The following is a 22,191-nucleotide window of genomic DNA, read 5'->3' as shown; positions in this document are numbered from 1 at the left end:
ATTTTTTTGCACCTGTTTGACTGGGGCATGTAATTAAAATTTTTGAAATAATATTTAACAGCAGGGCCCGTTCCTGCACCCAACAAAAGTAACTGTGAGGGGTTACAGTCTTCTGGCACCACCAACACCCAAGGCCTAATTTTTCTGCCCCTGTTTGACTGGGGCATGTAATTACAATTTTTGATATAATATTTCACAGCAGGGCCCGTTCCTGCAGCCAACAAAAGTATCTGTGAGGGGTTACAGTGTTGTGGCACCACCACCACCCAAGGCCCAATTTTTCTGCCCCTGTTTAACAGGGGCATGTAATTACAATTTTTGATATAATATTTCACAGCAGGGCCCGTTCCTGCAGCCAACAAGAGTATCTGTGAGGGGTTACAGTGTTGTGGCACCACCACCACCCAAGGCCCAATTTTTCTGCCCCTGTTTAACAGGGGCATGTAATTACAATTTTTTATCTAATATTTCACAGCAGGGACCATTCCTGCGCCCAACAAGAGTAACTGTGAGGGGTTACAGTGTTCTGGCACCACCAACACCTAAGGCCCAATTTTCTGCAGAGTATATAGGGCAGGTCATATAATATATATACTGCTGTTCAGCGTATATAGTGCCTGGGGGCCCCCCACGCCATTGCTTTTTAATTTTGGTGCGGGGTTCCCCTTAATATCCATACCAGACCTGAAGGGCCTGGTATGGATTTTGGGGGGACATCCACGCCATTTTTTTTTGTATTTTTGGTTCTCTTAATATTCATACCAAACCCAAAGGGCCTGGTAATGGACTGGGGGTGGAACCCATGCCGTCTTTTTCAATGATTTTCACTATATTGCTGGGATCCAACAATACATTACAGCCGCGAGCAGTTTTACATAAATTTTTTTCCTTTAGAAATGTAATTTTGCTGTGGTACTGTTTATTTTACAAGCAGACTAAGGAGACCCTCTAGGCACAATATTTAAAGGAATATTTCATTTTTATTATTTCACTTTAAACATTATTAAAATCACTGCTCTTGGAAAAAATGGCCGTTTTTTTTTTTTAACTCCTTTATTTTTATGATTTTTACAAAAACATAAGCCACTGATCGAGAGGCACCTCAAACCGTATACCTACTATTATAACATCTTTACAATGTCATGTATAAATTCACACTTAAATAATACATTACAGCCGCGAGCAGTTTTCAATAAAAATTTTTCCTTTAGAAATGTAATTTTGCTGTGGTACTGTTTACTTTACAAGCAGACTAAGGAGACCCCCTAGGCACAATATTTAAAGGAATATTTCATTTTTATTATTTCACTTTAAACATTATGAAAATCACTGCTCTTGCCGTTTTTTTTTTTAACTCCTCCTTTTTTTACAAAAACATAAACCACTGATCGAGAGGCACCTCGAACCGTATACATACTATTATAACATCTTTACAATGTCATGTATAAATTCACACTTAAAAAATCTTCATTACAATATTATACCCAGTTCATATTTACTTCATTTAAAAAGGGAAAAAAAAAAAGGAACATTTAGGAGACACACAACTACTACCAATACCTCAGCTCCCTCTCCTCAGAGGTTCTCTAACCTTTTGTGACCCCTCTATTCTTTTATAACCCCTCCCTCTCCTTTCCTCCATCCTAATCTCCCTTTTTAATAAAGTGCAAACCCTTCCATACACCATGTCTATTTAAATATCCAATATATTATGTATTCTTATTTCTCTCTTCTCACTCTTATTTGCCACTTCCCTTCATCCTTTCCACTCCACCCTTATTTTCGCGATAATATCCTCCTAGTCTTTGAATATGATCTCCTCTCCCTAATTATTCCCTTCAAGGGGGACATCCCATTTTATCTAACCAGGGCTTCCACATCATTAAGAATTTGTCCAGGTTCCTCCGTCTAACAAATACCACTTTATCCCTCCATACTGTGGCATCCATCACTTTAGTCCATTCTTCTGATGTCGGGGGTCTCACTGATTGCCAGTTCTGAGCTATTATCTTTTCAAGCTTGGAATAAACATCTTATTACTGCAATTTTACTATTTTTGGGCACAGTATTTTTCTCTATTTTCCCCAACAGACATATAGCACCATTCAGGTCTATCTTAAGCCCAAAGGTACGATTAATATCCTCCAATATCTCTGTCCAGTACCTGAATAGTTTTGGGCACCTCCACATCATATGAATCAAATCCCTTATTCCTTGACACCTTGGGCATTTGTCATCAGCTCTGTATCTGTACCGAAAAAGCTTCTTTGGAGTGTGGTAAACTCTATGTAGCAAAAATAGCTGCGATATATTCTGTGAAGGGGAGACTGACACCTGGGAGCTCAAGTCCAATATCCTTCTCCATTGTTCTTCTGTTATTTTTTCCCCCAGGTCCTCTTCCCATCCCTTCTTATTTTTAGCCAGTCTTTCACCATTAATGGTTCTACTACATATCTGTTCATATATCTCTGATATTAAGCCTTTGGAGGATCCTGTCATAGCTATTTTTTGTATAAAAGGTACTTTACACCATTCCACCCTTTGTGTTTTTAAGTGGGCATTCAATGCGTGTCTAATTTGAAGATACCGGTAGAATGATTGGTTTGGGATACCGTACTCACCCCTCAACTCCTCAAATTATTTCAACGTACTCCTCTCATATAGTTGCACGGGTTTTCTGATACCACAAACCTCCCACTCTTTTATTTTACCCGAGGGGATCAAATCTGGAAATTGCTTATTGTCCCAAATTGGGGTATATTTTATTAACCCCCTGTATCCCATTACTACCCTGGCCGCCTGCCATACTTTTGTTATTAGCTTTAATGTGGGACATCCAGCAAATAGGGAATCCGCTTCCAGAGCTTCCACCAAACTGCTATGCAAGGCTCCCTGCAGCATCATTCGTGCATTTTTATTACTCTCCCCTGGTATATTACTACCCCTGAGATGCTGCAACTGGGCAGCCAAAAAATAACTGCGCAGGTGTGGAACTGCCACTCCTTCCTCTTTTATTGGTAGCTGCACTATCTGTAAGCTAATATGAGCCTGCCCCTTCTTTCAGATTAGTTCCCGGAACATTGTTACAATTTTTTTGAATCATCTCATTCCGATCCAAACTGGAGAATTATGTAGCTGATACAAGAGTTGGGGCATCCAGATCATTTTAATGAGGTTAATTCTTCCAGCTGCTGACAGAGGAAGACGGCTCCAGATATCACACTTCCGCTTAAATTTAAGCAGAAGGGGAGCAAGATTATCCTCAATATACTGACCTGGGTCACTTGTTAAACATACTCCTAAATACTTCATCCTGTCTACCACCCTAAGTTGCCCGACTGAGGAAGGGAAGAGGTCTATTGTATCTACAGGCATCAGGGCCGATTTCTCCCAATTAATTACCAGACCTGAGAGCTTCCCAAACTCCTCCACTATGTTCATAACCCCGTCAGGGATGCGTCTATATCTCCAAGGAAGAACAAAATGTCATCTGCATATAATGCAATCCTTTCTTCTCCCATCTCTCTTTTAAACCCCTGTATCCCCCTTGCAGATCTAATCGCAATTGCTAATGGCTCTATTGCTAAAGCAAACAATAGAGGTGACAGGGGTCATCCCTGCCGTGTTCCCCTCTCCAGCTGGATCAGATCAGAGTATGTATTATTAATCCTTAGCTTAGCGCTTGGTGTCTCATAAAGTGCTTTCACCCAGCCTATAAAAGTGGGTCCGAACCCAAACACCTCCAGAGCCTGCCACAAATAGTCCCACTCCAAGCTATCGAAAGCTTTGGCAGCATCCAAAGAGATGACCGCTCGTGAACCCCCATTTATTGTCGGGATCTGAAGGTTCAGGTATACCCGCCTTACATTAATATTGGTAGATCTATTGGGGGTCAACCCAGATTGATCTGGATGTATAAGCTTTTGTATATATTTATTCTCCATAGCGGCCAGCACTTTTGCCAGTATTTTTGCGTCTGAACACAGTAGGGATATTGGTCTATAGGACAAGGTATCCATTTTTTAAACTTTTTTTGCATTGATACATGTCCCCTGGGGCAGGACCCGGGCCCCCAAACACTTTTTATAGCAATAAGTTGCATATAAGCCTTTAAAATTAGCACTTTTGATTTTTCACATTTGCTTCCTATAGACTTTAATGGTGTGCACACAAATGTTTTGCCTATTAGCATGTTCTGCTGTGAAGCGAACCGGGGGGGGGGGGGGGCGTTTGGCTCATCCCTATTATCCACATATCAACTGGGCAGAAGTAACTGCCCATTCATCTAAGGCTCGCCATTTCCTAAATGTCTTGCAGGATAATTTCATGGGTCAATTAGTGAATGAACCAACAAGATGCAATGCATTACTAAACCTACAGACCTCATCACAAATGTGGAAATTAGGGGCAACATAGCAAACAGCGATCAGGGGTTAATTACATTCAGTATAAATCACAGGAAAAGGAAGCACAAGGGTAATACAAGTACACTGAATTTCAAAAGAGCCAACTTCCCCAAACCACGCTCTATGCTGCACGATATCAAATGGGATAAAATCCTAGGAACAAGGAACACTGGGAAAAATGGGCTTTAAAAATATATTAAATAAAGGTATTGACCAGGGTATTCCAAAGGGCAATAAATATATAAGAGATAAGATCAAACTTGGGTGGCTAAACTATAATGTAAAAATGCATATAAAAGAGAAAAAAAAGCCTTTCAAAAATATAAGTCTGAGGGATTATTGTCAGCATTCCAGCAATACAAGGAAAGCAATAGGAAGTGTAAGAATGCAATGAGGGTGGCTAAAATAAACCATGAAAAACACATAGAGGAGAAGAGTTAAAAAAACTTAAGAAGTTTTTTAAATACATTAACAGAAAGAAAGTGAGGCCAGAGCATATTGGTCCTATAAAGGATGATGAAGGGAATTTGGTTACAAAAGACAAAAAGAAGGCAATGGTTTTAAATGCATTCTTCTCCTCAGTTCTCACAAAGGAAAAATGGGGATATAGTAACCAAGATTGGAATGTTAACAACACGTCACAGAATGTACCCTTGTGGTAACAGAGGCCAGTGTCAGAAACAGACTTGAAAAACATATCCCATATAATTTACCAGGACCAGATGGCTTAAACCCGAGGGTCCTTAAGGAATGCAGTCAGGTGATAGCTAGACCATTGTTCCTATTTTTATGGACAGTTTAATGACTGGAATGGTACCAGCTGATTGGAGGAAAGCCAATGTGGTACCAATATTTAAAAAAGGCTGAGATATATCCCTGTAAACTACAGGCCAGTCAGTCTAACATCAATAGTTTGTAAGTTAATGGAGGAGATGATAAGGGACTATATCCATGAATTTGCTGATGAAAACAGTATCATTAGTAGTAATCAGCATGGATTCATGAAGGATTGTTCTTGCCAGACCAATCTATGATCATTCTATGTGGAAATGGGCTGCCATCTAGATAAAGGTAGGCCTGTGGATGTGGTATATCTAGATTTTGCATTTGATACAGTTCCCCACAAACATTTAATTCACAAATTGAGGTCTGTCGGCATGGACCAGAGGGTATGTACCTGGATAGAGAACTGGCTACAGGGGCGGGTTCAAAGGATGGTGATAAACAGCGAATATTCTGAAGGGCTTGGTGTGGTAAGTGGGGTCCTCCAAGGATCTGTCCTGGGACCAATTCTGTTTAATTTTTTTATAAACGATATAGAGGATGGGATACTGTAAATATCTCAATCTCAATATTTGCTGAAGATACAAAGCTAAGCAGGGCAATAACGTCCCAGCAAGATTGGAAACTTACAAGAGGACATAAATAAAATAATGGGTTGGGCAACTACATGGCAAATGAGGTTTAATGTTGAAAAATGCAAAGTAATGCATTTGGGTGCTAAAATTACAAATGCAAGATACTTGCTAGGGTGAGAACCTCTGGGGGAATCCAGGATGGATCTGGGTGTCCTTGTAGATGACAGGCTTAGCAATAGCATGCAAGCCCAAACTGCTGCAAGCAAAGATACAAGATGCAACTTGAGTATGCCATTCAGTTCTGGGCACCAGTCCTCAAGAAGCATGTGCTGGAACTGGAAAGAGTTCAGAGAAGGGCAAAAAATCTAATAAAGGGACTGAAGGATGTCAGTTATGGGGGAAGACTACAAGCATTAAACATATTCTCTCTGGAGAAGAGACACTTGAGAGGAGATATGATAGCTATATTAAAATACTTTACTGGTAACCCTAGCATAGGGAAAAAACGTTTCAGTGGGAGGTTGTTTAAAAATACACGTGGCCATTCATTAAAATTCAAAGGGAAGGGTTATACCTTAAACTACGTGGAGGATTCTTTACTGTCAGAGCGGTAAGGATGTGGAATTCTCTTCCACAGGCAGTGGTATCAGCAGGGAGCGTCGATAGTTAAACAAACGGGCATCTAAATTATCACAACATGCAGGGATATGCGATTTACTATTGACATAAACACATACACACACACACACCACAGGTTGAACTGGATGGACTGGTGTCTTTATTCAACCTTACCAACCATGTAACTATATGATAAAAGCCATATTCTGATGTCAGCAGCCACATGAATTTATTCATTCATTTAAGTTCAGATATCGGGAGTATGTATAGCCAAAACTTATTTTCTTGATCATACATCACGGGACACAGAGTATTCATTACATAGTGTGTTAGATAGGCACCATCGGTGATTGGACACTGGTTAACCCCAATTAAGGAGAATTCCTCCCCTATATAACCCCTCCCATACGGGGAGGACCTCAGTTTTTTCACCAGTGTCTAAGATGGTTGGACACGTAAAACATGTGCTGTGAAGAAAGCTCCAGTTTGGTCCCTGTGGGGGCTTAGAGGGCTATGCTGACCGGATCCATATCTCGAGCCGATATTTTGACTCCCAAGATGGTATGGTACCCGGGCCTCGTCATCCGAAGAAGCGAGGTTTTCCCTGTAAGTCTCTCTTTGGAGGACTGGGCTCTGAGAAAACCAGGCTTGGTGTACTATTAAAACAGTGGCACGAACGTTTCTGGCAGAGTCTTTTACAGGTCCAGGTAAAGAGGTTTCTCTGAGTAGGAACCCAAAAAACCCTGAAAGTTGGCACAACACTACGCGCCGTGGTGGGTGAAGGCTGGAAACTGTCTGTTCTCAGCAGTTCCTACAGCGGGGACAGGTAAGAGAAGTTAATCCTATATATATATTTATATTACAAGTGGATTTTCTTCAATGAGTAGTTCATGTCTTACCTGATTTCCATCACTAGAGGGAGTAAAGAGCAAACTTACGTGCTTTTCAGACACACTCAGTGAGGCTGGTGTCCAATCTTTCCCTTCCTCCACTGCAGGTGTGCAGACGCCAGGTGGCTAATTTAAAAGCCAAGAGCGTTCAGAGCTCTGTAAACAGATGGACACAGAGTTTTCGCAGTGAGCATCTTAAAGTGGTCGGATCCAGGCTAACCTAAGACACCTACTCAGCATCAGGTTGTGCAGTATTAAGCATATATGTATATTGTGAGACTTTTAGCACAACAGTGATTGCATATGTACTAGTACCTCTGCTTTGTAGCTTGGGACTATGTCTCCTCGTAAGAGGGTCTCGGGGGGAGGTAACAAAGGCACAAGAAAGTCACTGCCTGTGTCTAGGGGTCCTAAAGATGCCTGCAGATTACCATTCCCCCCTGCAAGACTGGAGCCAGCCTCACAGGATGAGTCAGTGCCCCTGTCAGGTTTTGCAGCCTCTCCTAATGTTACAGCCCCAGCGTATGTCACAGAGGATTCCCTTAGGGCTACATTGGAGGGTTTTGAGGGAAGAATTATGAATTTTATTTCAGCTTCCTTAAAAGATAGCAGAAAAAGGGGTAGATCCCCTCCCTCTGCTGCACTTTCTCTTTCAGATGATTCTACTGACAATGAGGAGAGATCCCTATCCAGAGATAGGGATCAAGAGCAGTCTGAAGATTCAGAGGAAGAGGAGAGAGCTTCTTCCTATCAGGCACTCAAGAAGCAGGTCCAGTATTATACTGAACTAGTGCGTTCCACATTTAAAATGTCCTCTGCTGAGGCCGTTCCATCCTCTGTTTCTTCCCTGGGGGTCAGAAGGATCCCACAGACTGCGTTTTCCTTTCCAATTCATCCTTTAATGGATAAATTGTTGTATGAGGACTGGGGACATCCCGATAAACTGTTTACTCCTCCTAAAAGGTTTTCTATGCTTTATCCTCTGGAGGAAAGCTTCACCAAGAAGTGGGAGGTCCCATCCATGGATGAGGCTTTCTCTTGTGTGAATAAAAACCTGACCTGTCCCTTGGACAATGCTCAGGTGTTTAAAGATCCAACTGATAAAAAGCTGGAAACTTTATTAAAAGCCTCCTTCTCCATAGCTGGCACTTTAGTCCAACCTACAGTCGCAACTGTGGGTTTGTGTCAATTCCTCTAGGAACAGGTTAAGCAGATGCTTGGCCTCCTTCCCAGTGAGGAAGTGGAGAACTATGCAGACCTTCCACAGGTGCTGTTTTTTATGATTAATGCCATTCTGGATTCTGTCCAGCAAGCATCTCGTTTGTCTCTCCTGCTGGTACACATGCGCAGGTCCCTTTGGCTTAAAAGTTGGGCAGCAGAGCTTTCATGGAAAAGATATTTAGCTGGCTTCCCATTCAAAGGGGAACGCCTATTTGAGGATGATCTAGATAATTTTATCCAAAAAATGACAGGTGGTAAATCTACACTCCTACCAGTTAAGAGGAGTAAACGTCCACCATTCAAACGGTCTCTTTCCCCTTCCCCTGGAACATCAGGCTCTAAGCAGTGGCGACAGCCTTCCCAATCTATTTTCAGAGGAAAGGCCCAGGGTCACACCCAAGGGCAGAAAAAGGCTTGGGGACGAAAGCCTGCCAAGCAGAGCCCCAAAACATCCCTGTGAAGGGGCGCCCCCACTCGGCCGAGTGGGGGGAAGGCTCCTACAGTTTTCAGGACCCTGGCGGGAAGAGGTTCAAGACAAGTGGGTGGTCTCTTCAGTATCTCTAGGTTACAAAATAGAGTTCCCAGAGCTTCCACCAGCTCGTTTCCTAAGGTCAAGAGTTCCCAAAGATCCAGTAAAGCGAGAACTGCTACTACTGGCCTTAGATCGTTTACTATCCCAGGGAGTGATTGTAGAAATGAACCCAAAAGATCAGGGTTCAGGGTTCTACTCGAATCTCTTCACCGTTCCAAAGCCAAATGGAGATGTCAGACCCATCCTAGATCTAAAGGATCTGAATCAGTTTCTACACATTCGATCCTTCCGAACGCAGTCAATTCGTTCAGTGGTCTCCACCCTGCAGGGGGGAGAATTTATGGCATCAAGGATATCAAGGATGCATATCTTCATGTGCCGATTTTTCCCGCTCACCAAAGATATCTAAGGTTTGCAGTAGACCAGCGCCATTTCCAGTTTGTGGCCCTTCCTTTCGGTCTCGCTACAGCTCCTCAAATTTTTCCCAAAATTCTAGACCCTCTCTTAGCAAATCTAAGAGCTCAGGGCATAACTGTGGTAGCTTATCTAGACAATTTGCTACTCATAGAACAATCGGTGGCACACCTGAACCGCTCTGTCTTCAAGACAGTAAGACATTTGGAAAGACTAGGCTGGATAATCAACCTAGAAAAGTCTTCTTTGCAACCTTCAACAAGGTTGGAGTATCTAGGCATTATCATAGACACCGCTCAAGGCAGGGTGTTTCTACCAGAGCCAAAGGTCAAGGCCGTAAGAGCTCTAGTCCGCTTAGTATTAAGCAAAAAGAGTCCATCCATTCGGCTATGTATGAGACTGTTAGGAAAGATGGTTGCTACTTTCGAGGCTCTTCCATTTGCCCAGTTTCACTCAAGGCCCCTGCAGAGAAGCATTCTCGCAGCTTGGAACAAAAAGACTCATGCCTTGGATCTTCCAATGTGCCTATCCCCAAGAATACACAAAAGCCTCAATTGGTGGTTACGAACCAAAAATCTTTTGAAAGGCAAAGCCTTTCTTCCACTACAATGGAAGATCGTAACCACAAATGCCAGTCTGACAGGCTGGGGAGCAGTTCTGGAAGAAACATGCATGCAGGGAAGATGGTCTGCAACCGAGAGACGCTTGCCCATCAATATTCTAGAAATTCTGGTAATTTACTTGGCCCTCATGGACTGGTCTTACAGGCTACAGGATCATCCTATTCGGATACAATCCAACAATGCCACGGCTGTGGCTTACATCAATCACCAAGGAGGCACCAGAAGTCTGGATGCCCAAAGGGAGGTGAATCGCATTCTTGCATGGGCAGAAAGCCATGTTCCCTGCCTGTCTGCGGTATTCATTCCAGGAGTGGAAAATTGGCAAGCGGATTTCTTAAGCCGCCGGCAATTATGCCCAGGAGAATGGTCCCTACACCCCGCCATATTCCAAACCATATGTCAAAGGTGGGGAACACCAGATGTGGATCTATTTGCATCCAGATTCAACAGGAAGCTGGATAAATTTGTGTCCAGAACAAGAGATGTACTTGCTCAGGGGTCAGATGCTCTGACAATCCCATGGGATCAGTACAATCTAATGTATGCCTTCCCTCCAAACCCACTTCTTCCGTGGTTCCTGGGAAGGGTCAAAAGGGAAGCAAAGTCAGTCCTTTTAGTAGCCCCGGCTTGGCCCAGACGACCTTGGTATGCAGAAATCGTAAAGATGGCAGTGGGCAGGCCTTGGGTCCTCCCATTCCGGCCAGATCTGCTCACACAGGGTCTGATTTGCCACCCTGCTTTACGAAAACTAAATTTGACGGCTTGGCTGCTGAGACATATATTTTAAAAGACCGTGGACTCTCGGAGTCAATGCCAGAAAGCCGGCCTCCAGGCTTATTTACTATCTGGAAGGCATATGTTTCCTGGTGTGAACCCAGGGGATGGCATCCTAGAAGGTATATGATTAGCAGAATCTTGACCTTTCTTCAGTCAGGCCTAGAAATGAGATTGGCTTTGAGCACTATCAAAGTCCAAATTTCGGCTTTGTCTGTATTTTTTCAGAAGCCAATTGCTTCACATTCCCTTGTCTGGGCCTTTATTCAGGGGGCACTGCGGTTGAATCCGCCAGTCAAACCTCCAGTATGCGAATAGGATTTGAATTTGGTGTTGTTGGCTTTACAGGGATGAATACTCTGTGTTCCATGATGTACTCTCAAGAAAAGGATTTTACAAGTAAGCTGTATTTAAAAATCCTATTTTTTAGTTTTGGATTGAGTACAGAAGTGTTGAAAACTCTGTTAGGTTTTTCCTTTATTGTCTGTGTTCGGACCATAATCTCCCTTTTTATATGTTATAGTGACCATTGTCACTGAGGCAGAAAGTGAAATCTAATAATTTTGAGTCACCAGATAAGGATCCGTGGGAAAATCTTCAAACTGGTACAATTGTTCAGGTGACAACTGTCTAAAGTTGATTTCACCTCAGTTTGTTCTCACTATCCTTAGTTTTTCCAAGACAGAAAGTGAAGGAAAATTTTTTCAATGGATCCTATAAAAAAAAAAAAAAAAAAAAAAAGGAAGGAGTCTGAATCCGCCCCTACTCGAACCAAGACGAAAGAAAGTTTTTGGATTTACTGTATGTACGCTTGAATTCATTGTAAAGATGTTAACAAATCGTATCTCAAAAATTCTTAATGACATAATATAAGAGAAAAATTCCTAAGGTACTAAAGAAGATTTTATTGATTGTTTCACACACAGTCTGTACCAAAAACTAAGATTGTCCTCGTGTCTTCTGCAGATTCAAATTAAATGCAGCTGCATGAAGGACAATAATAATTATAGAGTATAATTTTGTACTCTTCATTATGGGATCTATTCATGTCTATGTTTTAGTTTTATATAATTGTAGCGCTGGTATTTTTGCCTTCCAATACCATGTAATGCTAAACAATGGACAATGCTGTAAATTGGTATTTGGCTCCATCTAGTGGTATAAACGTGAAAGAGACTTTGTTTATTTTTCATTTGAAGAACATAGGGAAAGCCTTACAGGAAGTAACTTAATTACTTTGTGAAAGGACTCACCTACCCAGAGTGCTCACTCACCTACCCATGAACACTGAGTGACTGAACTACATGCTGGGTAGGATATAAAAAGCCCAGCGCGGTAATTTTCTTTCTCTTGTTCCTGGGACGCATGGCCAGCCTGCAGGGCTCTGTGGGTGTGTGTGTCCCACAGAGTCGCGGTCTACATTGTGTGGAGCGAACTTGAAGCCAGAGGAGAAGCTTACACCACAGCTTGCTGGAGCAGCAGTGTGGTCGGATCGGGAAGGATCCAGAGATACCTGATGGAGGTAACTGAGGACTCCCGGTCATCTTGTGGAATGGAACAGCGTGATGGCGTGGCCGCAGCAAATAGACTGAGATCTTGTGGAGCAGAGACATCCAACTTTTCAGGCCCGGTGTGGGGAAAGGGCTGTCGCCCAAAGTTCTTTAACGCACTTCACACACTTAAACTCATACCACAGTGTTGCTGAGACCTGCAGTTCCGCAGTTCCGCAGAGGGGTCTCATTCAAGTAGACTGAGTTCAAGCAGGCCTTAAGCCTATACTTCACGGAGGACTGACACTGTGCGGTTCAGAGATAACTATAATGGAGGTAGTTATAAGTGTGTTACACAACAAGAACAGTTCTCAATCATCAGCTTATGTTACTTCTTTGCTTGTTAAGCCCTTGGATTCCAAACACTGCAGTATAATAGCTAGCAGAAGACAGAAGACCAGAGATTACATCTTTCACTAAAGGCCTTGTGTTCAGTCACAGTAACAAGGGACTGCGTCATAAAGCAGAAGGAGCTCTTGAGTAATTGTACTGTGCTGTGTTTGATAGCCTTGCATTATTGTAGTTAGTGCAGCGTGCTGTAAGTGGGAAGGTGCCCAGTGTCAAGGCATTGTCACTCTGAGGACGTGTATAACAATGTGGTGCTAAAAAAATTGTCCGTTATCAGGCAGAAAACTACCAGAATATACTTCTGGAAATTGACTTGCGCAACAACGTTTTACTGGAGAAGACTCAATTCAATGAGCCTGAAAGTGTATAAGTAATAGCTCAAAACTTTAGTGCTTAGCATATATGACTAGTGCTCTTCTTGTTTTACCTCATGAAAAATAAAAGTGGTAACTTTCTAAAATCATAAATTATTAAGACCTGTGTACTCCCTAGATGGAGTGCACACAAAAAATACCAATAAACACAAGTGTGCAAGCATCTAAAAACATAAAACAAATGTGACAACAACAAAAATTGCATTTGTGTATAGCAAGTGATATGAGGTATAGGGTTAAACCCGGTGAATATTGACATGTGTGTCAACACAACATGATTGATAAGTCAGTGTTCACCAAAACGTGGTATGGTGCATAAATCTAGTGTTGAAAATGTTGAAAAGGAATCAATTCTAATGCTTCCCAATGGGTTGGATTTCCTTGCTCTATGATGGCTGGAATGGGCCCTGGGGTGTCTGGTGGATGTATATAACAGGTGGAATACCCTTACCAGAGATAGGTACCGAACCAGATCCTGACGCGGTGAGGCGTGATACCAATTACACACCGATCGTCCCGATCGTCATCATACACTCTAGGAATCTCTCCAGTTAAAATAGGTAGATGCTGATAAATGTTGATCGATCAGTACGGTATATGTCCCTCAAGGGGGAAAAATTGGAAAAATCCTCCACATAGTGTGAATCTGCTTCATGAAAAATTTAATAAATTAAATTAACATTTATCAGGTAAAACAAGAAGAGCACTAGTCATATATGCTAAGCACTAAAGTTTTGAGCTATTACTTATACACTTTCAGGCTCATTGAATTGAGTCTTCTCCAGTAAAACATTGTTGCGCAAGTCAATTTCCAGATGCATATTCTGGTAGTTTTCTGCCTGATAACGGACAATTTTTTTAGAGCCACATTGTTATACACGTTTTCTTTTTTACAATCTGTCTATTGTTTATGTTGGCTGCTGGTCCTACAAAGTTGGCGCAATATTATCACACATATTCCCTGAATTGTCACTCTGAGCACAAGTCCCACTTGGAGACACTCCTGCATGGGGTCATCCAAGAAAGCTTTACATATTAATAAGTTGTGAATATTCATCGTATTGTCATATTATGTTTGTGTGACAATACAGTTATTGTAAATACCTTTTAAACCAGTCTCAGTAAAATTATATTCTGGTTAATTACAATTGGTGAGAAGTGTTGTCATTCTCTTGCAGGTGAAACTACGGATACCCAAGTAATGGTAAAGGTATATTATTGGTATATTGTGTATTGTGGGATTGTCCTTAGTTGTTAACTTCACGCCAATACTATTCCACAGCTGTGTCACTGTCAGGGAAATGGCCGTGTTGTGGGCAGTTCCACCAGTAACCGTCATGGTGGTGCCAGACGAGTCTCTGTGCGCCTGCGCGCACGCAGATGCACGACAGCCAGGCCACGGCAGTCTGCGCACGCCAGTGCACGCACACGCGCACATACATGTGCACTCCCTGATCTTGTAGGCATACCCCCCGGCCTATTTAAACCCGCCACTGACACTTGCAGTTTGCTGGATTATCAACAGCTTCCTGTGCCTTGTATACCCTGAAGACTTCTGGCTTGACCTCTGCTTTGCTTGGCCTGTGTATAATAGCACAGAATTATATGTGATACAAACATGTAAGTGACATAATAGCACAAACTCCAATCATAATAAATGTGAATAAATTATATAGTGAATTATATAGTGTGCTAATGTAGTGACTGCACTACACCCAAAAGTCCACATTGAGCAGAATTATGAAATACAGTCCAATTAGGTTTGTGATCCAATGCACATGGGAAGAATTCTTGACATTACTGGGAACCTTGAAGTGAGGAAATAGAAGCAAACACCACCACCGTGAAAGAGGGAGGAGGCTTACCAGATGGTATTGACTTGGCGGGGCATATACCACCCAAGTCAACAAGGCTTGTTGGGTTAAAACCACCCAATAGGGGAGAGCAGGTCCTGGAACTTGGTCAGTCGGTCAACCTTAAACGGTCATTGGATGTTAACTGAAGGCTTCAGGAGTTTCAAGAAACGTGGAAACTTATTGTCACTGGAAGGGTATCATGTAATAGAGAAAGGAAGCTGACATAGCGTGATACCGTTTAAAAAAGTGTTGATTTTATTAAAAATACGAATTCAACACTCTCATTTGGTAGAAATGTATAAAGCATGTAAAAGCATGAAGGCGATGTTGACAGAAGGTCCACCCGATGCATTTGGAATGCACAGTCATCATCTGGGGTGTTGACCCCCCAGAAAACATTGCTAAAATGACCCCAGAAAGAAAGTGGTTTAAACACATAAATGGATTGTATGAATATAATATGAATATAATACTGGCAATAGCCAGTGTTTCCAAATGGCATAATAGACTGTATTCTGAATGCATCATACAATAAAATGCTTAGTCCGTTAGCCAAGCCTAATTGTGAAGACGAGGCATGGTTCCCTGGCTATCGTCTCCAAATCATCAAGCCTCATTGTGAAACTGAGGCTTGGATGAGTGACTTCCTCTCTGTGTATCATTACTTGGTGTGTTACAGCATTAGGTCCATTAACCAAGCCTCGTTGTGAAGTCGAGGTGTGGCTATATGGCTTCTATCCAAACCAAGCCTCACTATGAGACCGAGGTGTGGATTGATAACCTCCGGCTTGCACACTGACCAAGCCTCACTCTGGAAGCGAGGCCCGGTAAAGCAATCATAACGTAAACAAAAAACATGATGGGCTTGCCACATAGTATATACAGGTAGAGTTGCCACCTCATCCCTTTAAACCCGAACACCTTTGAATTACACAGGTTCTGAGACTAATTTAATGCAGATAAGGCACCAAGTGAGTTTAATTACCACCTTAATCAGCCACAGAACCTGTCTAATTAATATGTGTTCGGTTTTAAAGGGATGAGGTGGCAACCCTATATACAGGTCTCATGCCCGTCTGCAAATAGGTAAGTGTAAGAAAGGAAAAAAAAAAGGCGAAAAGAAAAAGGAAAAGAAGAGGGAACCAGAAAAAGTCAGCCCATCCTACATAGTGGAGATGGTAAAAAAAAGAAAAAAACAAAATTTGTAATACAGGAACCCGTATTAATAGAAAAGGTGCAATCCACTATATGAACATGGCTACAGCAAGGTCTGGGGTGTACATTGATTGTGAGCAATCCTACAAGTGTAGACAGTATTAAATGCTGTCCCCAATCTAAATCAAATATGGTAAAAATTATAATATACAATTTACAAATGTACCTTAAAAAATGGGCATAAAAAAGACAAAAATAATTCCGAGTATCGCGGCTATTAGGCTCTATTTATAAAAGAGTTAATGTCCCACTCCACGTTCATCCCCTGTGGGTGGTGAGTCTGTAATTCATAGATCCAGAAGGTTTCGAGTCTGGATATCCCTCTAGTTTTAGCTCCACCCTTCCATGGAGCGATGTATCTGTCTATAATGAGAAATTGAGTACCTTTTGGGTCCCGTGCATGGTGTTGTCGATAGTGATGGGGAACTGTATGTTTAATACTACCCAATTTTATTAAATTGATGTGACTCTGGCGGTAAATGAGTGAATGGTTCTACCGACATATTACTTCCCACAAGGGCAAGTCAATAGGTATACCACATTGGTTGTGGCAGAAGTGCAGAATTGTTTAATGGTATAAACTTGGCCAGTTACAGTCGAATGGAATTCTACTGGAATTCTGGCTCTACTTCCCTAATGTTGTGTTGGCAGACAGAACACTTTTTACAAGGATAGTATCCTACCCAGTTGTGGAAGAATGTAGGCCTGATGGGGGATTGATAATAGAAGGTGCGATCTTGTTTTTAAGTGAAGGTGCACCTCGATATACCACCTTGGGTCTCTCAGGTATAATGGGCCCAAGTATTCTATCGTTCTTTAAAATTCCCCAGTGCTGTATAAAAATGTCCTTGATCTGTTTGTGCTGTGTCGAGAACCGGGTAAGAAATGACCATTTGAAATTGTCATCGCCCTCTCTCTGAGGTTTATCCGCCAACAGTAGAGCTCGGTCAGTATTCAATACCGTAATAAGATCTCTATCAACATCAGCCTGATTATATCCTTTATCAAGGAATCTTTCTCTCAAGATGTTAGCTTGGGACCTAAAAGTGGAAATTTCGGTACAATTCCTGCGTAGACACAGGAATTGGCTTTTAGGAACCAAACTCAGCAATGACTTGTGATGACAGCTGTCCATGGGTATAAACCCATTTCTGTTGGTAGCCTTAAAGTGGGTACTCAATATAAATTGTTGCTCTGACCTTTCGATCACCAAATCCAAAAAATTAATCTTGGAAGGACTGGACTGGTAAGTCAGAACAATCCCGCGATCATTATCATTGAGTGTCAAGAAAAATTCCTCCAATGATTCCGAAGTACCAGCCAATAGGAGGAGGATGTAGTCTATGTACCTGGCCCACAGCTTCAACTGTGGGTGATCCAGGGCATAGACAACGTCCTCCTCCCACTTGGCCATAAAAAGGTTGGCCAAACTGGGAGCGAATTTGGCTCCCATCGCCACACCTTTGAGCTGTAAATAAAAACGTCCATCAAACCAGAAGTAGTTATTATGGGTAGCAAAATCTAATAATCCCAAAATGAATTCAACCTGAGGTGTGGCAATAGTGGTATCTCTCTTCAGAAATTCTTGTGCAGCCTCCATTCCTCTCTGATGTGGGATACATGTATACAAGGATGCAACATCAGCTGTGGCCATAATAAGGTCACCTTCTAAATTAAATTTGGCTAGACGATTAATCACATCCTTGGTATCCTTGAGGTAGGATAGGGTTTTTCTGACTAATGGTTGTAAGAAAAAAATCTATGTATTTACAGATTCTAGAAGTCATAGAATCTATCTCACTTATAATGGGATGTCCAGGGGGGTGAAGGGGGTCCTTATGGATTTTGGGCAAATAATAAATGATGGGGATGCGTGGGGCCAACGGAACAAGAAACAATTTTTCTTTGTGGTTTATAATCAAAGAATTAAAACCCTTACAAATGATACTGGTCAGTTCTCTTTTGTATATACTAGTGGAGTCACTAGGTAATTCTTTATAGGTGGAATGATCACTTAAGATGTTGTACATCTCCCCCATATAATCAGCTTTATTTAAAAGTACAATGCCCCCAACCTTTGTCGGCGGGGCAAATAACTAAGTCTTTGTTGTCACACAAAGACTTGAGGCCTGACTTGGGTAGGGGATTGTAAATTCGTTTGGATGGCAATTTGGCTAGATCTTTAAGTACAAGATCTTTAAACATATTTAAAGCTGGGGCCAGCTGAATAGGGGGATTGAAAAGGGAGGGGTTGGATAACCCTGAGTGGACGGTGCCTGATGTGACCGCCCCAGCTACATTCCTAGTGGGGTTAGAAGTAACATACCGTTGTATATTGACCTTCCTAATAAATTTGTGGACATTCAAAAAGGTATCACATTTATTCAGCTTCTGGGGTGGGGCAAATTTTAAGCCCTTATCTAGAACAATCTTTTCCTCCTGTGACAGTGTTGTGTTACTTAGATAAAAAACGCCTTGACAGCTTATGTTCTCTTTCGTTTTTTGCTTCTGGATCCTCCTCCCTCCTCTGGACCCTCTCTTGGACCAGGGCCTCTTTTTCTGCCCTGAAGGTCTTCGCAAAAACCCTGATTGAGACGGGAGTTGGAATTGGATGGTTGGTAGCCATAAGGGGTCAAATTGTGTTCAACTCTAGGGAAAGGGTAAACTCCTTTGTGATGTGAATCACGAAGTGGGGAGTATCGGTTGTAAGTGGATATAGGCGGATGACTGTAATGGGAGGATGTATGGTAATCATTATTTATAAATAGAGCCTAATAGCCACGATACTCGGAACGATTTTTGTCTTTTTTATGCCCATTTTTTAAAGTCCATTTGTAAATTGTATATTATCATTTTTACCATATTTGATTTAGATTGGGGACAGCATTCAATACTATCTATACTTGTAGGATTGCTCACAATCAATGTACAGACCAGACCTTGCTGTAGCCGTGTTCATATAGTGGATTGCACCCTCTATTAATACGGGTTCCTGTATTACAAATTTTGTTTTTTCTTTTTTTACCATCTCCACTATTTAGGACGGGCTGACTTTTTCTCGTTCCCTCTTCTTTTCCTTTTTTTTTTCCTCTTTTTTTTTCCTTTCTTACACTTACCTATTTGCAGACAGGCATGAGACCTGTATATACTATGTGGCAAGCCCGTCATGTTTTTTGTTTACGTTATGATTGCTTTACCGGGCCTCGGTTCCAGAGTGAGGCTTGGTGAGTGTGCAAGACAGAGGTTACCAATCCACGCCTCGGTCTCATAGTGAGGCTTGGTTTGGATAGAAGCCATATAGCCGCACCTCGACTTCACAGCAAGGCTTGGTTGATGGACCTAATGCTGTAACACACCAAGTAATGATACACAGAGAGGAAGTCACTCATCCAAGCCTCAGTTTCACAACGAGGCTTGCCGATTTTGAGACGACAGCCAGGGAACCATGCCTCGTCTTCACAATGAGGCTTGGCTAACGGACTAAGCATTTTAAGGTATGATGCATTCAGAATACAGTCCGTTATGCCATTCGGAAACACTGGCTATTGCCAGTATTATATTCATACAATCCATTTATGTGTTTAAATCACTTTCTTATTTTTATTTAAGATCTAAACACGGAGACAGGAAGTGATGTAATTTGAGATCACTTCCGGTGTCAGGCAAACTCTGGGGTCATTATTCTCATTTAAGCAATGTTTTCCGGGGGGTCCACACCCCAGATGACGACTGTGTAGTCAAAACGCGTCGGCTGCACCGTCCAGTGACAATAAGTTTCCATGTTTCTTGAAACTCCTGAAGCCTTCAGTTAACATCCAATGACCGTTTACGATTGACCGACTGACCGAGTTCCAGGACCTGCTGTCCCCCATTGGGTGGTTTGAACCCAACAAGCCTTGTTGATTTGGGTGGTATACGCCCCGCCAAGTCAATACCATCTGGTAAGCCTCCTCCCTCTTTCACGGTGCTGGTGTTTGCTTCTATTTCCTCACTTCAAGGTTCCCAGTAATGTCAGGAATTCTTCCCATGTGCATTGGATCACAAACCTAATTGGACTGTATTTCATCATTCTGCTCAATGTGGACTTTTGGGTGTAGTGCAGTCACTACATTAGCACACTATATAATTTATTCACATTTATTATGATTGGAGTTTGTGCTATTATGTCACTTACATGTTTGTATCACATATAATTCTTCTTCTTCTTCTTATTATTATTATACGGGATTTATATAGCGCCAACAGTTTACGCAGCGCTTTACAATATAAAAGGGAGACAATACAGTTATAATACAATAAGATACAAGAGGATTAAGAAGGCCCTGCTCAGAAGAGCTTACAATCTAATAGGGTGGGGCAGGTGGTACAAAAGGTTGTAACTGTGGGAATGAGCTGATGGAAGTGGTAAAAGATTAGTTAGAGACGTTATAGGCTTTCCTGAAGAGATGAGTTTTCAGGGATCGCCTGAAGGTATCAAGAGTAGGGGAAAGCCGGACAGGTGGAGGTAGCGAATTCCAGAGGATGGGAGAGGCTGTGGAGAAATTCTATGCTATTATGTCACTTATATGTTTATATTACATATAACTTTATCACCTTCCTTTTTTTTTTACAACCTTAGCGCTGCACTTATTATACTTTACATACTTATCTTTTTTGTCTACAGCCGTGTTGGTTGCTGGGTTGAGGAATCACAGTGCAGTATACACTTTTTAATATACATCACCTGTGTATGACCTGGTTTGTTCCTGTATCTCTCTCGGACTGTCTTCTGGTATCTGATCCCTGGCCTGGCTGCGGACCCTGTACCTGGTTTACCCTGCTGTTTCTTACTCAAAGACTTCTCTCCGCACGGCTGCCACAATACACTCCAGCTACCTGTATCCAACCAGCCAGCCTGCAGCATCCCTGACAACCCATGCACCTTTGGGCATCGCATTCCTTGTACCAATCACAGGGGTGCGCTGCACTCAGGGGATGCCCTCTCAGCAACCCGGCCTCACACTACAGACTTGACAGTATAATCCAGCCATGACTGAGGCCGGCAGAGGTGCATCCCCGTTAGAGACTTTGTGTCAACAAGCCACTATTTTGAAGCAAGCAATTCAGAAGTTACATTAAGGCTATCATCAACTGAGGGATAAGTTGCAACACCTGTCAGAGTCATCTGCTCATGTGGACCTGGTCCCAGCTTCTATCAGCTCCGCAGTATCTGTTCATGAACAATCCTCTGCGGCCCCTATGATGATGTTCCCTCCTCCAGAACCCCGAGTTCCCGTTCCGGAGCGATTCTCCGGAGACCGGAAAAAGTTCAGATCCTACAGGACTGCCTGCTTATTGTACCTAACCCTGCAGCCCCGGACTTTTGCTTTAGAGACCGTTAAAGTTGGGTTTCTCATTTCTTTGCTGTTCGATGAACCCCAGGCCTAGGCCCACAGCTTATGGGAACAAAAGAGTCCAGTCATTAGCACGGTGGACTCATTCCTGGTGGCTATGGCACAACTCTATGAGGATCCCCAGCGTACTGCCACTGCTGAAGCTGCCCTGCATTCCCTGCAGCATGGTAGGCGACCAGTAGAGGACTATACCGTGGACTTCCATCGGTGGTCCGCAGACACAGCCTGGAATGAGGCAGCTTTACTTCGCCAGTTCCGCCTAGGACTCTATGAATCTCTCAAAGACAAGTTGGCCAGGATCGGGATTCCCGCTACACTTGAGGGTCTCATCCAATTATCCATCCAACTGGATCAACATTTGTGGGAAAGATGGTCTGAATGATCACGGACCTGCAGGCCCACCAGTACATCCACCTCTGGATCAGTTCCTAAACAAGTTGGCCTGTTACATTCCGCACTAACCCCTGATTAAAGACGTCATTGTATCCTAGCCAACCTCTGCCTCTATTGTGGAGAAAATGGACATTACCTATATGACTGCTCCAGAAGGCCCAAGAAGCCACCCACCTATTCTCCAGTATATTTCCAGGTTTCCGGGACTTCTCCCTTGCAGCTTGTT

Source organism: Aquarana catesbeiana, linkage group LG06 (assembly GCF_042186555.1).
Source record: "Aquarana catesbeiana isolate 2022-GZ linkage group LG06, ASM4218655v1, whole genome shotgun sequence".
Classification (NCBI taxonomy): Eukaryota; Metazoa; Chordata; class Amphibia; order Anura; family Ranidae; genus Aquarana; species Aquarana catesbeiana.
Note: the sequence above shows the minus strand (reverse complement) of the source record.